This window comes from Lissotriton helveticus, chromosome 5_1 (genome assembly GCF_964261635.1).
Source record: "Lissotriton helveticus chromosome 5_1, aLisHel1.1, whole genome shotgun sequence".
Classification (NCBI taxonomy): domain Eukaryota; kingdom Metazoa; phylum Chordata; class Amphibia; order Caudata; family Salamandridae; genus Lissotriton; species Lissotriton helveticus.
Window position 1 is genome coordinate 458,966,599 of NC_136065.1, and position 17,358 is coordinate 458,983,956.

The window sequence follows — 17,358 nt, forward strand, 5'->3', positions numbered from 1 at the left end:
GGACTGTGTGTCATTTCCCTTTCACCACCAGCCTCTGATGAAGAAATTCGAAACGCGTCAGGAAGGGGTGCAACGGCTGCGAAAAGGACTCGGCATGCCAGCGTTTCCACCTTTGAGCAGGGCTGCAGCTTGAGGCCCGGGACTGTGCTCGAGAGCATCTCGCTCGTTTGTGACAAGCAGGAGCTACATATACAGGCGGCGCCCTGGCCGCCGAGATGCTCCACCCGCTAAGTTGGGGCCACGAAGTGGAGCATGATCCGTGGAAATAGGTTACGCTCGCATGCTGAAGCTCATTTGGGGCTTTTAATTTACCAGCAGAACATTTATGCACACAGTACAAGGGGATATCCACATCCCTCCATGACTACAGCCTCCAGAAAGCAATGCGCAGGCTCATCCTGAGCAGCCCATAGGGGGCGCGCGATCGTGTATTTCAGAAGCTGTTAGCACCGGACTGTGTGTCATTTCCCTTTCACCACCAGCCTCTGATGAAGAAATTCGAAACGCGTCAGGAAGGGGTGCAACGGCTGCGAAAAGGACTCGGCATGCCAGCGTTTCCACCTTTGAGCAGGGCTGCAGCTTGAGGCCCGGGACTGTGCTCGAAAGCATCTCGCTAGTTTGGGACAAGCAGGAGCTACATATACAGGTGGCGCCCTGGCCGCTGAGATGCTCCACCCGCTAAGTTGGGGCCACGAAGTGGAGCATGATCCGTGGAAATAGGTTACGCTCGCATGCTGAAGCTCATTTGCGGGCTTTTAATTTACCAGCAGAACATTTATGCACACAGTACAAGGGGATATCCACATCCCTCCATGACTACAGCCTGCAGAAAGCAACGCGCAGGCTCATCCCGAGCAGCCCATAGGGGGCGCGCGATCGTGTATTTCAGAAGCTGTTAGCACCGGACTGTGTGTCATTTCCCTTTCACCACAAGCCTCTGATGAAGAAATTCGAAACGCGTCAGGAAGGGGTGCAACAGCTGCGAAAAGGAGTCGGCATGCCAGCGTTTCCACCTTTGAGCAGGGCTGCAGCTTGAGGCCCGGGACTGTGCTCGAGAGCATCTCGCTAGTTTGGGACAAGCAGGAGCTACTTATACAGGCGGCGCCCTGGCCGCCGAGATGCTCCACCCGCTAAGTTGGGGCCACGAAGTGGAGCATGATCCGTGAAAATAGGTTACGCTCACATGCTGAAGCTCATTTTCGGGCTTTTAATTTACCAGCAGAACATTTATGCACACAGTACAAGGGGATATCCACATCCCTCCATGACTACAGCCTCCAGAAAGCAACGCGCAGGCTCATCCCGAGCAGCCCATAGGGGGGCGCGCGATCGTGTATTTCAGAAGCTGTTAGCACCGGACTGTGTGTCATTTCCCTTTCACCACCAGCCTCTGATGAAGAAATTCGAAACGCGTCAGGAAGGGGTGCAACGGCTGCGAAAAGGACTCGGCATGCCAGCGTTTCCACCTTTGAGCAGGGCTGCAGCTTGAGGCCCGGGACTGTGCTCGAGAGCATCTTGCTAGTTTGGGACAAGCAGGAGCTACATATACAGGCGGCGCCCTGGCCGCCGAGATGCTCCACCCGCTAAGTTGGGGCCATGAAGTGGAGCATGATCCGTGGAAATAGGTTACGCTCGTATGCTGAAGCTCATTTGCGGGCTTTTAATTTACCAGCAGAACATTTATGCACACAGTACAAGGGGATATCCACATCCCTCCATGACTACAGCCTCCAGAAAGCAACGCGCAGGCTCATCCCGAGCAGCCCATAGGGGGCGCGCGATCGTGTATTTCAGAAGCTGTTAGCACCGGACTGTGTGTCATTTCCCTTTCACCACCAGCCACTGATGAAGAAATTCGAAACGCGTCAGGAAGGGGTGCAACGGCTGCGAAAAGGACTCGGCATGCCAGCGTTTCCACCTTTGAGCAGGGCTGCAGCTTGAGGCCCGGGACTGTGCTCGAGAGCATCTCGCTAGTTTGGGACAAGCAGGAGCTACATATACAGGCGGCGCCCTGGCCGCCGAGATGCTCCACCCGCTAAGTTGGGGCCACGAAGTGGAGCATGATCCGTGGAAATAGGTTACGCTCACATGCTGAAGCTCATTTGCGGGCTTTTAATTTACCAGCAAAACATTTATGCACACAGTACAAGGGGATATCCACATCCCTCCATGACTACAGCCTCCAGAAAGCAACGCGCAGGCTCATCCCGAGCAGCCCATAGGGGGGCGCGCGATCGTGTATTTCAGAAGCTGTTAGCACCGGACTGTGTGTCATTTCCCTTTCACCACCAGCCTCTGATGAAGAAATTCGAAACGCGTCAGGAAGGGGTGCAACGGCTGCGAAAAGGACTCGGCATGCCAGCGTTTCCACCTTTGAGCAGGGCTGCAGCTTGAGGCCCGGGACTGTGCTCGAGAGCATCTTGCTAGTTTGGGACAAGCAGGAGCTACAAATACAGGCGGCGCCCTGGCCGCCGAGATGCTCCACCCGCTAAGTTGGGGCCACGAAGTGGAGCATGATCCGTGGAAATAGGTTACGCTCGCATGCTGAAGCTCATTTGCGGGCTTTTAATTTACCAGCAGAACATTTATGCACACAGTACAAGGGGATATCCACATCCCTCCATGACTACAGCCTCCAGAAAGGAATGCGCAGGCTCATCCCGAGCAGCCCATAGGGGCGCGCGATCGTGTATTTCAGAAGCTGTTAGCTCCGGACTGCGTGTCATTTCCCTTTCACCACCAGCCTCTGATGAAGAAATTCGAAACGCGTCAGGAAGGGGTGCAATGGCTGCGAAAAGGACTCGGCATGCCAGCGTTTCCACCTTTGAGCAGGGCTGCAGCTTGAGGCCCGGTACTGTGCTCGAGAGCATCTCGCTAGTTTGGGACAAGCAGGAGCTACATATACAGGCGGCGCCCTGGCCGCCGAGATGCTCCACCCGCTAAGTTGGGGCCACGAAGTGGAGCATGATCCGTGGAAATAGGTTACGCTCGCATGCTGAAGCTCATTTGCGGGCTTTTAATTTACCAGCAGAACATTTATGCACACAGTACAAGGGGATATCCACATCCCTCCATGACTACAGCCTCCAGAAAGCAACGCGCAGGCTCATCCCGAGCAGCCCATAGGGGGCGCGCGATCGTGTATTTCAGAAGCTGTTAGCACCGGACTGTGTGTCATTTCCCTTTCACCACCAGCCTCTGATGAAGAAATTCGAAACGCGTCAGGAAGGGGTGCAACGGCTGCGAAAAGGACTCGGCATGCCAGCATTTCCACTTTGAGCAGGGCTGCAGCTTAAGGCCTGGGACTGTGCTCGAGAGCATCTCGCTAGTTTGGGACAAGCAGGAGCTACACATATACATATATACATATATATATATATATTCACTGGAAAAAAACATAGGTTTCAGACATGTTATAGTTAGGAATTAGCATTTAAAAAACCTTTGAAATTCACTGAAAAAACCATAGGTTTCAGACATGTTAAAGTTAGGAATTAGCATTTAAAAAACCATTGAAATTCCACTGTTACAGTTAGTTGTACTAACTATAACTCGCGCTGGAAACCGTGCACCAAAGGGGACCCTGCTGGGGCACCCAAACACGCTTTTTGACATGGCTTCCATGTCAGACAGGCCGGCATGGAAACCATGTTGTAAACTCAAAGGCGGAAAGGCCCGTGCTTGAGATTACTATCTGGCTTCCGACTGGCCGATGGGCTCTCCAAGCCCACTGGAAGCCAGCTGGAATGACCGGACAGTTTCCTTCCGACCGCCTCCATCATAATGAGGCGGTCGGAAAGTAAACTGCTGGTCCATTATGATGCCGCCCTGAAGGCTCTGGCCGCAGGTCGGAGCCTTTACGGGCTGCATTGTAATCAGACCCTGAGAGTCAAGTACTGAAGGCATGGACTCTGGAACATCAGAGGCAAACAACTTCATCCCCCATGGTTGAGATCGAGTGGCCTTAGCTTGCCCCATGTACACCCTCCCTCCACTCCTTTTGAACAGGCTCTGACATTGAACTGACCACTATTTCCATTAGCTGCCATTAATTCAAGCATTCCTCCAATCACATTTTTGATTTTTCTCAGTGGGTCCTCCTAAGTGATATGGGTGTGCCCAGACATAGGTACCATTGCTCACTGCACTGTACTTGGTACATACAGGAAGGACTCTTATACCCACTATGTGTAACCTGGGTCGATGAGTAGAGAACAGGCAGTGGTTCCATGGGTTACTCAAAGTTATGCAATAATCTATACGGTATGCAACGTTTACAACGAAATTTTTACAACGCACTACCATTACAACGCAGGTATTACCACGCATACCATTACAACGCATTGTGCTGGGGGGCGCTCTAGGGTAAGTAATACGTTTAATTTTCTATCCAACACCTTCCCTAGTGTCCACGGGGACTGGAGTTGGAATAGAAAATTATACTTACCACTATCCAGCACCTCTAAGCGCTATGCGTTGTAACGGTATTCGTTGTAAATACCGCGTTGTAAAGGTATGCGTGGTAAAAGTATGCGTTGTAACGTCATACATCCAATCTATACACTTTGTGTCCTCGCTCAGTACTAGGTGTAATAGTAAACCAATCAGTGTTCAAGCTAGTGCAGATGACCCAGTGTGATAAAGTGTTCACGGCATGAAATATATATATATATATATATATTACCTACTGGCGGTCGCCAGTAGGTATATATAGTTAGGATTTTTTCTCTATGGGTTTTTTGAAAATTCTATGTCTAATAACTTTGGCGTTTGTGGACGGAATTGGCTGAAATTTTCAGGAAAATGGCACATTTTGTTTCTGAGCAGCCCCTGAAAATTGGGGGGGGGGTTCGTCCAGGGGGGGTCGAGAAAAAAGGGGGGTCCCAAAACGTGTTTTTAACATTGAGTTTTCCATAGGGCGGTTGGCCTCACTTTTAGCCCGAACGGCTGAATGGATTTGCACGAAACTTGGCAAAATTGTAGGGACTGGTAGCCCGATGTGCCTTTTGTAGGTCTCAATATATGTGCTACAGTGGATTTTGAGAAATTAACGTTTAAAAAAAGATATATATCTGTAACAGCGGACCGGGCAGCGCTCCAGGACGCGTACTTTTCGCGCAACGGAGCTTTGTGAAGCGAAGCTGATTGGTTCTCCGGCGTCTGTCAACATTCCAAACAGTCCGTAGCGGCCGCCATCTTGTCTCTCGGTAGGATCGAGAGACAAGAGGAGGCCAAAGCGAAGGGGCAAATGACCATAAGGGGGAATAGTAGATCCTCGCTGACCCCCTAGGTTTGATGTGGAGGTTTTAAAAGGGCCCCGCGGGGCAAAAAGAAAAAATAATAATAATAATCGAACGGCTGAATGGATTTGCACGAAACTTGGCAAAATTGTAGGGACTGGTAGCCCGATGTGCCTTTGCTAGGTCTCAATATATGTGCTTCAGTGGATTTTGAGAAATTAACGTTCAAAAAAAGATATATATCTGTAACAGCGCACCGCTTCGCGTACTTTTCGCGTTACGGAGCTTTGCGAAGCGAAGCTGATTGGCTCTCCGGTGTCTGTAAACATTCCAAACAGTACGTAGCGGCCGCCATCTTGTCTCTCGGTAGGATCGAGAGACAAGAGGAGGCCAAAGCGAAGGGGCAAATGACCATAAGGGGGCATAGTAGATCCTCGCTGACCCCCTAGGTTTGATGTGGAGGTTTTAAAAGGGCCCCGCGGGGCAAAAAAAAAAAATAATAATAATAATCGAACGGCTGAATGGATTTGCACGAAACTTGGTAAAATATTAGGGACTGGTAGCCCGATGTGCCTTTGCTAGGTCTCAATATATGTGCTTCAGTGCATTTTGAGAAATTAACGTTCAAAAACAAGATATATATCTGTAACAGCGCTCCGCTTCGCGGAGATAAAATTATATCTGTATTACCTAGCTGTTGCTAACACCAGTTAGCGACGGCTAGTAGGAGATAGCGACCATCTTGGGCCCCACTTTGCATGTGAGTGATATTTATCACTAATGACATGCAAAGTGGGCATGCCAAGATGTTAGCGACTGGAAACAGTCGCTAACATCGCTATCTCCTATTATCAACTTTTGGAAATATTCGAGATAAGCGCGAATATCTCCAAAAAGTAACAGCTGCCCTGAGCAGTTCTTAGCCATGTTATCCAATGGGAGGTGGATAACATGGCTAAGAGCATTAGCTCGGTAATGCATGAATATCGCTGAGTTTTCAGCGATATTAATGCATTGCGGTCGTTTTTTATCGTATTTGCGATAAACCTTGATAATAGCAAGGTTTATCTGCGATAATTTCTGACGGTAAAAAAATCTTTGCAATGTATCGTTAGGGATAAATATCGCTTAACTTTGGTAATATGCCCCAACGTCTGTTAACGTTCGATTCGAAGGAAATCAGGAAGTGTTGAAAAACATTGTCTGCGCCATCTTGTCTTTTTTCAAATGCCACACTTTTGTCGTGCACGGCAGCCATTTTAGATGCCTTGACCAGACCCACTCTGTGCACGCTGTCGATCCTTAGCATGGCTCCCCACCCTCGCAAGCATCTCACCCAGGCAGTGGTCACCCCCGCTCTCTGTCTTATGCATGGGTAATAAACCTCCCCCCATCTGCGCTGCTCTTCCCTGAGAATCACACCCTGTGCCCGCCCGACACCTCCCTTTCGCCCTATTCACTACCGCACCCTCTGACACTTCTTTTCCTCTGTGTCCGATTGTCCAGGCCGGTGCTAGGCTATCAGCTAGCCCTGCAGATGTAGTTTATGGCCACAGCTGTAAAGAATCACCCCTCTTCAAAGGAGTTATAGTAGATCAAGGCCCACACTCGATGAGATCCGTCACAGCAGAAGCGTTGCTATTATCTGAAAACCATCCTGTATTGTGATTGGGGGGGGGACCGAGCGTGAAGCGGAAGATTCCAGGGATGACTCTTTGTACATCAAAGTTTTTACAATTATGTGTCACATTAAAAATATATAGCACTCCGACAAAGTAGTAAGATTATAAAACTTTAATAATTTATAAATATATACAAGAAAACAAAAATAGTAATAACATATAAACATTTTTAGGGAAAAACAACGAAGTAGCGGTCGGCTGTGCGAATAGTCCCAACGCAGCACAACGTCCAGATTTCCGGCGTGGGGCGTCGCGGGGGGTGGGTCATCAGTAGCAAACTGTTGTGCGAATAGTTCCAAGGCAGCAGAACGCGCCGAAATCTAGATGACACGAAAGTGATGTCTAGTAAGTTGCCACCCAGCAAATAACGGCGTGGGGCGTCGCGGGGGGTGGGTCATCAGTAGCAAACTGTTGTGCGAATAGTTCCAAGGCAGCAGAACGATGGCACCAAGGTGATGTCCAGTAAGTTGCCGCACTGGTTTTGGTATCCTACAATGCTGCTCCGAATAACGGCGTGGGGCGCCCCGGGGGAGGCGGCGTGAACGGGCCTCTCCAGGTGGAGTGTCATCTGTTGTAGTGGGGCGCCCCTTTACCGTTTCAGTTGCCATTCCGTCCGTTTTTGGTCCACTGTGTCAAAAGCCGCAATTCAGCTGAGTTGCGCCCACTCTTGCGGTGCAGCGATAGGCGGCTGTCACAGGACTCTCAAAATGGCGGCAGGCTCTTTCCTTTTTGGGCCTGGTCCACTGAAATGGCCCTGGGACACCTTGGAAATCGGACGCTTGTCTGCTAGGTCTTGGACCCCATTCTCGAAAGCGTCCCCTCCGCCTTGAGAATTCATCAAAAGTTTTGGGGGCCCCGACTCCTGCAGGCTTCTGGTGGGGAGCGGCTGCCATGATTGCTCGCGGAATGACCACGACGGAGCTACGAGATGGTGGTGCTCTCATGCTGACGCCAGTTTAGTCTGAAACATCCAGAAACAAGGTGGGGCTTTCATCGTTTGGGAAAAAAAAAAAAGTTTTCATCCAATGAAAAGTGTTGTTTTTAGGTCATATGATCAAGCCTTCCATCATTAGGAAACCAAAAGTAAAATGAACCAATGAAAAGTTTTATAAACAAGTCACATGACCTGTTATGCGGCATAGGGTATAAAATGCGTAGAAAATACGTTGGCACGTGAGGCGGCGTCAGTAGCGGACCGATGTGCGAATAGGCCGAAGGCAATACAACGCGCCAAGATCCGGATGGCACCGAGGTGGTGTCCAGCAAGTTGCAGCACTGGTGTGGCCATCCTACAATGCTGAAAGTCGGCGTGGGGCGCCCCGTTGGCCTGTGAGTTTGCGTCAGTAGCGGACCGATGTGCGAATAGGCCGAAGGCAGCACAACGCGCCAAGATCCGGATGGCACCGAGGTGGTGTCTAGTAAGTTGCCGCACTGGTGTGGCCATCCAACAATGCTGAAAGTCGGCGTGGGGCGCCCTGTTGGCCTGTGAGATGGCGTCAGTAGCGGACCGATGTGCGAATAGGCCGAAGGCAGCACAACGCGCCAAGATCCGGATGGCACCGAGGTGGTGTCTAGTAAGTTGTCGCACTTCTGTGGCCATCCTACAATGTTGAAAGTCGGCGTGGGGCGCCCCGTTGGCCTGTGAGATGGCGTCAGTAGCGGACCGATGTGCGAATGGGGCCAAAGGCAGCGCAACAATATTTTCTGACTGACACCACAAGGCGCTGAGATGCCAAGATCCGGATGGCACCGAGGTGATGTCTAAGTTGCGGACTGATGTGCGAATGGGGCCAAAGGCAGCGTAACAATATTTTTTGTATGGAAGATACCACTAGGCGTTGAGATGCCAAGATTCGGATGGCACCGAGGTGATGTCTAGCAAGTTGCTGTACTGGTGTGGTCATCCTACAATGCTGAAACTCGGCGTGGGTCGCCCCATTAGCCTGTGAGATGGCGTCAGTAGCGGACCGATGTGCGAATAGGCCGAAGGCAGCACAACGCGCCAAGATCCGGATGTCACCGTGGTGGTTTCATAGTTGAGAGGCACTTCATCTGCAGTGGGGCGCCGAGATCCGGATGGCACCGAGGTGATGTCTAGCAAGTTGCTGTACTGGTGTGGTCATTCTACAATGCTGAAAGTCGGCGTGGGGCGCCCCATTAGCCTGTGAGATGGCGTCAGTAGCGGACTGATGTGCGAATGGGGCCAAAGGCAGCGCAACAATATTTTCTGAAGAGAAGACACCAAAAGGTGCTGACATTCCAAGATCCGGATGGCACCGAGGTGGTGTCTAGCAAGCTATGCAGTTGAGTTGTGTGCGCACTTGCGGCGAATAGGTCGAAGGCAGCATAACAATGTTTTTTGAATAGAAGACACCACAAGGCGTTGAGATTCGGTTACCACCGAGGTGATGTCTAGCAAGTTGCCGCACTGGTGTGGCCATCCTACAATACTGCTCCGAATAACGGCGTGGGGTGCCCGAAGGGGGGGGGAGCCGGCGTGAATGGGCCTTCCTAGGTGGAGGCTCGTCTGCTGTAGTGGGGCGCCCCTTTACCGTTTCAGTTGCCATTCAGCTGAGTTTCGGCTGCTCTTGATGCTACAGCGACAGGCGGCTGCAAGAGGACTCTCAAAATGGCGGCCTGTTCTTTGGATTTGGGCCTGGTCCACTAAAATGGCCCTGGGACACCTTAGAACTGGGACGCTCGATTTTTTTTTCCTTTCCTGTACATGCAAAAAAAGGTAAATGCCTGGTACGTTACACGCTTCATCTGCCACGATGAACTCTCCAGAGGAACCGAAAAAAAATATAGTTGTGGTAACTATACCATGCATCGTCATATGGAGAGGTGGCACCAATTAATTATAGTGCTGCATAAAAGAGAGATTTGGAGGAGAACCCCTGACCTGCTAGTACATTCATCAAAGAAGTGGCACTGAGAGCTTCAGAGGCAAGGGAAACGGTCCCAAATATTTAGAAGAACTTTGGAAAGATTAAAATGACATGTTTAGATTGTGGCAAATTAATTTCATGTGGACAGATGAGTGTTACTCTAATAAATACAGCATATGAACATCATCATAGTCGATGGTTGGTAGAGACATTTTGACTATATCCTGGACCTGCCCGTCCTCGCCCAAAATGGCGCCGGAATAAATGGGACTCGTAACTCCTTGTTGTGTACTGGTTGCAGAACCTTGAAATCACGAGATACGTATGCAGTTTTGAAGCACATGGCGGGCGGGGACGAGAATTGATTGACTATTTCGACATCCCTATTGATATTAAGTTCTGATGTGTTATTGATTACTGTACTGTTGAAAGTTCGAATTAACGTCACCCATGGTACTTGCCCGCAAATGTATATCTAGATAATTTTATTGTAACTGGCCCTGTCGTATTTTAATTATAAAATGTACGTCCACCGATTCCGTAACTGTTAGACACCTTAGTTCTTGCAACCTAATGGCCCGCCCGTTACGTTCCTCTACAGTGTAAATGTCTATTCATCATATACGATTACAGTTTGCTCTGTGGCAGGCCCACGTGGTTATAGGCTCGTATTTGTATAATGACATTTTCACAATAAAGGTATTTAAAAGAAAACATGGTAGTAGTATATACATTGGTAAAGTTTTTAATAATAGTGACTGTTTTAGAATCATTAAAAGGCAAGTGAAATAAAGCAGACCAATTACATGAAGGGTAAAAGGTATAATACGAAGGAACGCAGTAAAGATAAATGGTCAAGGGCTGTTGTGTTTTCTATTCCTGCAACATAAAGTGATCGATAAGAATCTCATATTCAGGCGTATCGGCGACTAAGACAGCAGGTCGACCCTCTTTTGCTCAACGGCTCCGTCATGGGACGAAGAAACGCTCTTTTTCTTGAAAAAAGAATATATTTTACTTGCAGGACAGTTGTAAAATTTCCGGGAAAGTACATTAGCCTGGAACATTATAACATATATTTAAGAAAAAATAATGTTCGGAAGTAATGAAAAGCGTAATTTTTAGGTCATATGACCAAGCCTTTCATCATTACAATAAGAAAAGTAAAATGAACCAATGAAAAGTTTTATTAACAAGTCACATGACTTGTTATGCTTACGTTACGCGCTGCGCGCCCCGGATGACTTCCGGATGCGCTAACGCGGCGCGTCATATGACGCATTACGCGACAACGCAGGTACAGAATATAGTCAAAATGTCTCCACCAACCAGCGGTCGGAACACAACCCCTTTCAGCAGGCTAAATAGTTCTGTTAAATGGCAACAGATGGGACAGGCAACAAGAACCATCAGTCAAAGAGGGGAGGGCTAGTTCTTCTCTACCGGGTTACATTGGGGCGCTACCGGAACTGATCGAATTGGTAGTCTACAGTGTTTCTGGATGTTTCAGACTGAAGCTGGGGTTAGCATGAGAGCAGCACCATTTCGTAGCTCCGTCGTGGTCATTCCGCAACCAATCATGGCAGCCGTTCTTTATCATTATTTTGGGCGGGGTGGGTGGCGGAGCCGAGCTGTTTTGCAGCCATCATTGTGTGGAGTTCAGTTCATCTCACTAGTTTTGTATTTGTCATGAGGGGTTGTTCCTAATGTTTCTATTTTAGCGAGGTCAAAAAGAGATCCCATTAGTGGCCTACTGATTTTGCTCGATTCCTTTTCTTTTTTTTTACACGATTTTTCGTTATCTGCAAAGACTAAACAGAGTATTGCGACTCTGTGTTTGTTTGTAAATAGAGAATGAACCAAAGAGAACTATTTCTAAAACAGTAAATACTTGGATAACAATCAATCAAATGGAGAGAGAAGCAGGCACGACGGATTACAACGGGGGCAAACGCCTGCCTTAACTACCTTTCACTATCTGCAAAGAGAGAGTACTCCTAATAGAAATGAGGGGGGGGGGCACCATTCAAAGCAGATCAGTGTGCATAAACACGAAAATGTTTTCACTTACCACGTACTTGACATTCGACAGCTTATGATATTTGCTATTAAAAAACCATTGAAATTCACTGAAAAAACCATAGGTTATAGACCATATATAGTTAGGAATTAGCATTTACAAAACCTTGAAAATTCACTGAAAAAACCATAGGTTATAGACCATATATAGTTAGGAATTAGCATTTAAAAAACCTTATTTTACTCACACAAAACCATTGAAATTCCATATATAGTTAGTTGCACTAACTATATATCGCGCACCCGCAATCCACTGCTGATCATGTCACATATTACATCATTCATGACATGGTCAGTGACATCACTGATGACATCACTGATGACATCTCAAATGACATCACTGATGACATCACTGATGACATCTCATTTGACATCATTCTTGTGCTAATACGATAAACCTCTTCAGACTCTAATATAACCTTAGATACACTCAGTGTATACAGACACTCACACACTGCCACTCATCCATGGAGTTACTCACACACCCAGTCAGTCATGCAAAGAAACAATCTCACCTCCATTTCTTCAACTATACAGTTAAACACACCTTACTTTTTGAAACATATACTAACACATATTTACTCTCTTATACAATCCCTGATACAAGTTCACAATGATCGATACAACCACTCACTCATTCAGTGGCTCTCATGCACAGTTATTTATATATGCCAACTCTCACATGTACTGTGTTTTACATATGTACTTACTATGACATGTAGCATTGAGATATCCATTCACTCATCAATACACTCATGCACACAGTCAACTGCCCATGTAGCTGTTTCCACATGCACTCTTGAACTCATACACCTAGTGAATAAACTGCTCACACATCTATGCATAGAGTCACACACCTTCCAGCCACCCCCACACAAACTCAATCTCCCATAGAAATACTTGGGCAACCAATTAATAACACATATAGCCTCTCGTATAGCTAATGATCAACACATGCAGCAGTTTACAGAACAACAGACATAATGATGCACAAATTAAGACAGTTTAGTCACTAACCCATGCATTCAGTGAGACACATTTAATCACTCACTCATACAGTCAGTCACGCACCTACTAAATCCTTCATCCAGACACTTATACATCCACTCATTCTTCAATATGTAAGACATATTTTAACTTTACAGAAACATACAGTCACTGGATGTTGTCATCAGTGATGTCATTTGAGATGTCATCAGTGATGTCATCAGTGATGTCACTGACCATGTCATGAATGATGTAATATGTGACATGATCAGCAGTGGATTGCGGGTGCGCGATATATAGTTAGTGCAACTAACTATATATGGAATTTCAATGGTTTTGTGTGAGTAAAATAAGGTTTTTTAAATGCTAATTCCTAACTATATATGGTCTATAACCTATGGTTTTTTCAGTGAATTTTCAAGGTTTTGTAAATGCTAATTCCTAACTATATATGGTCTATAACCTATGGTTTTTTCAGTGAATATATATATACATATGTACCTAAAATAGGCAAAATAGCATGGAGGCCTTCCTACGATTCCCTTTTGAATAAACTTGGAGATCCAAGACTTGGAAGCTTTCCGATTGGACGTTGACAAGCTTGGTGCATAGGATGATCTCCTTTACCACAGTTGACTAGGCAGATGGTGTTGTCCTGATCAGACCCATGACTGTACTCTATAGGGTCGAAATGTCGATGCAGTCTCGGGTGTGTTACCTATAAACTTATATAAAAACTTTGATTCAAATACTTGATATTAAACTTGATTCCTTTTACATCGCTACAATACACCAAATGATATTTCATCTGTTTTGTGTATTTATTTATTTGTAAGTTTTATATAGCGCAAACATGACCCTCGCGGCTATCAGGGCACTTTACAAATGATAGATAGCAGAGACGTTATAACTCATGCACTGAGTACTTTATCAGACTGCGCCCTTTGCTGTGGTGACAGTTCATTCAGACTCTTAGAGTTCACTACAAGGCCTGCGGTGAACTCTAATTTTATCAAGTGCAGTAAAAGCAGCGTGGTGCACGTTAAGCCACCCTCCACCCTGATGGCCTTTACTCTACCCACCAACCACTAAATCAAGCCACGTGTCTCATAATTCCAGACTTCACTTCACTTGCCAGATAATCCTCGCAAAGAATCTCCCATAGGAGCCCAAAAATGTTAACATTCAATGTACAGCTCAGCCGCGGCCCATGCAGGTAAGAGAGGTGGGGCGGGCTGGTGGGGGATTTCAACGTAAAATGGCGAAGGAAAATTAAATAAATAATTCATTTTCCCTTGTCATCATCTGTCGAAATTCGCCCAGCTGGCCCTGCCGCTCTACCTGCACAGGCCACGCCTGGCACAGCTTGGTATGCATTCGAAAGGCAAAAGGGTTAGAACTACAAAACGTACATCTGCATTTTCGTTCATGCAGGTATTTACCACTTAATATACATATTCTGTAAAACACACATCAGTTCCAAGATGGCGCACTTTCAAGACCTCTACAAACAAGTGGTCATGTTTTAGCAGCCAATATTCTTTCCATTGTTAGCCTGGCAGGTAAGTTCTACTTTGACAGGTGAACAATATGGCGGGCTCATGTCCAGAAGCATGAAAGAATGCAGCTGGGGCTGGAGAGAGCTTCACTGCGCATGAGGGTTTGCCCGGCTTGAGACAGCCAGTCAAACCCTCATGTACAGTGAAGGGATCTACACTACCACTCCCCCACCAGCAGAGTCACACCCTGGACCCGCTCCCAAGATTCGTCAGCGTCCTGGGGATTAAAATTAAACGATACTAAAACTGGTTTAAAACACATTTTATCATCATTTTATTTGGTGGTGGTGGCAGTGGGAGCGGCGCACCGTTGCCTTAATGGAGAGGCCACCACCTCCCCCACCTTGCGCCATCCCTCACCACCACAGCTTCCGCTGTATTCTCTGCTCTCCATGGAGCAGAGAGCTAGTGCGGTGCTGACTGGCTCAGGGACAGACCTACCAGTGCAAATCTCAATTCCCTTTCAGCACGGGTTTGCATAGTCCCACGGCTGAAAGGGATTGTGGCAGTTGACCGCGGCAAAGTACTATCCTCAATTTTTCACCTCCCTTGGGTCTAATGGTGGGAGAAGAAAGAAAGGCGGGCTAGACCACCATTCCGCAGCATGACTCAGGACTCCGCAGACCTGGGCGGGGTGGGGGAACACAGGAAAAGCAATGGTTTGCTCTGGTGACCTAAGAACAGTGGCGAAACACTTTTGTTTCTCTCTGTTGTTACGTCACATCAGTGAATAATCGGATGTAATCCGGTTATTGAAGAAAGAGGCTTCCAATGGAAGCCATACATAACAAATATAATTATAGATGGGTAACAGTGAATAATAGACAGTTTTTATTAAGGATTTCCGAGTGACATTGAATAGACAACAAGAGTGAAGCTCAAGTCACCTATGCTGTCACTCCCAACCATGAGGTGAAAAACGTCCCAGTTATCCACGCTTAACTATCTTTAATCAAATGTTTGTGTGGACAGACATTTTATCTCCCAACGCTGTCAACAGGAGTACAGATGTCAAGAGGGAGTCATACAGAACATGTTCTCACCAGTACCAGCCATGCCCTGTATAGAACCAGGGGGCATATTACCAACAACTAGCGATAATTATCGCTCTGTTGGCTTAGCGGGAATATTTCTATTGCCACCCTTCACCTGTTTTTATCGCTGAGATACCTTGCTATTAGCAAGGTTTATCTCAGGAGCGATAAAAAACAGGCGAAATGCGTGAATATCGCTGTCAATACAGCGATATTCAGGCATTACCGTGACAATGCTCTTAGCCATGTTATCCACCTCTCATTGGATAACATGGCTAAGAATTGGTCAGGGCAGGTGTTAGCTTTTGGAGATATTTGCGCTTAGCGCGAATATTTCCAAAACTACACCTGTGTTGATCATAGGCGATAGCGATTGCAGCAACTGTTTTCAGTCGGTGACATTTTGGCACGCCCACTTTGCATGTCATTAGCGATAATTATCGCTGACATGCAAAGTGGGCCCCTAAATGCCCGCTATCGCCTACAAGCTGTCGCTAACTGGTGTTAGCGACAGCTTGGTAATAGGGCGATAACATTATCGCCGCATTAGCGGGAAAAAGTCCCGCTATAGTGGCGATAATGGCCCTCGGTAATATGCCCCCAGGTGTTCTACACCAGCCCAACTGGAGTACTGATACTCCTGTGCAGTAAACTCTCTGTAAGCCACTTTCTGCTTTACACATCCCTGGACCTCCCAAACCTGGTGTCCGGCCACCCATTCCCACCACCCTCTACATTCACCTTTAACTCTCTCAGTCAAATTATTTTTAAAAAATGGTTCTGCAGCTACCCACACCATCCTCACTCCAAATCCTCTCCCACAACCCCATATGCGATTAAAAATAACTTCCCATCCTGCCTCCCAAGCCTGCAGATGTCTGCATTTGCCCTCCCTTCTCCACCTAAATTTAAAACAACTGGTGCCCTAAAACCCACTTTTCCTCTCTTCAACCCACCCCCTCATGTGTCCAAAAATGTTAAAAGAAATACCTGATCTCCTGCTAATCACCCCTACGACCTTCTGTGCACCCCCCACTCCTGCTATCAACACAGAGGGTGATCAGTTTGTTGACAGACTCTCTGGAGCCCTATGAGCCTAGCCTGGAATTCATTTGTTGTAGTGAAAGAGGTACAAATGCTTCATGGAGCAGTGTGGGACCTCTCAGCAGTGTCAGTTTTACTGATTGACCCCCCCCCCCCATTTATGTTCACTATCCATGACATAAGCACCCAGATACACACTTCTTAGCTGCAAGCAATGAGCATATACATTAAAGTGCAGATTAAACACAAGACAGGCGGTACCTACCGATCACCTCTGCCATGTTCAGCGCGCCAGGGTCTGGATATCCAATGAGCACCTGCAAGAGAGAACACAGAGAATCTGCTGTTTGTGAGTTACCTGCCCCAAATCACAAGGTTAACATGGCAAGGAAGCAAACGGGGAAACACCAGCTACCTTTTCAATTATCCCGCCATTATTTTACCACTGACAATATCCACCATCACCGCCATCGAGAACTCAGAAAGCGCTGCATGGAGTTGTTCTCTCTCACATCTGCACCTCTTTACCTCACTTCACCAGAACCTTTCCACCCCTTCCCTTCCCATCTTTGAGCATTGCATTGAAACATTTATCACAATGTACTTTTGGCCCCTATCTGAAGACGTAGTATGCCCAGTGGAGCACCCGCCTGTGTTATGTTCCAGACCGGCCAAACTAGCTGCTGCACGCGCTATCCCCAATGAGTTTCACACACTGCACTGCATTATCAGCCACTTCAAGAGTTCCTCACGCGTTTTAAAGGGCTTCTTTTATTCCTTAACCTGATGTCATGTACCATTTACACCCCAGAGCGGAGTGATGCGCAAATAAACCCATGGGCAGC

The 17,358-nt window shown here is 47.3% G+C and overlaps 1 long non-coding RNA gene across 1 annotated transcript in view; it reads right to left on the minus strand.

Moving 5' to 3' along the window:
* Positions 1–16,804, minus strand: part of LOC144753212 (uncharacterized) — a 74,344-nt gene extending 57,540 nt beyond the window's left edge. Inside the window, exon 1 of the long non-coding RNA XR_013594246.1 lies at positions 16,779–16,804. This is a non-coding gene — a long non-coding RNA (uncharacterized LOC144753212). The remainder of the gene's footprint in view (positions 1–16,778) is intronic.
* Between the last annotated feature and the right edge of the window lie 554 nt (positions 16,805–17,358).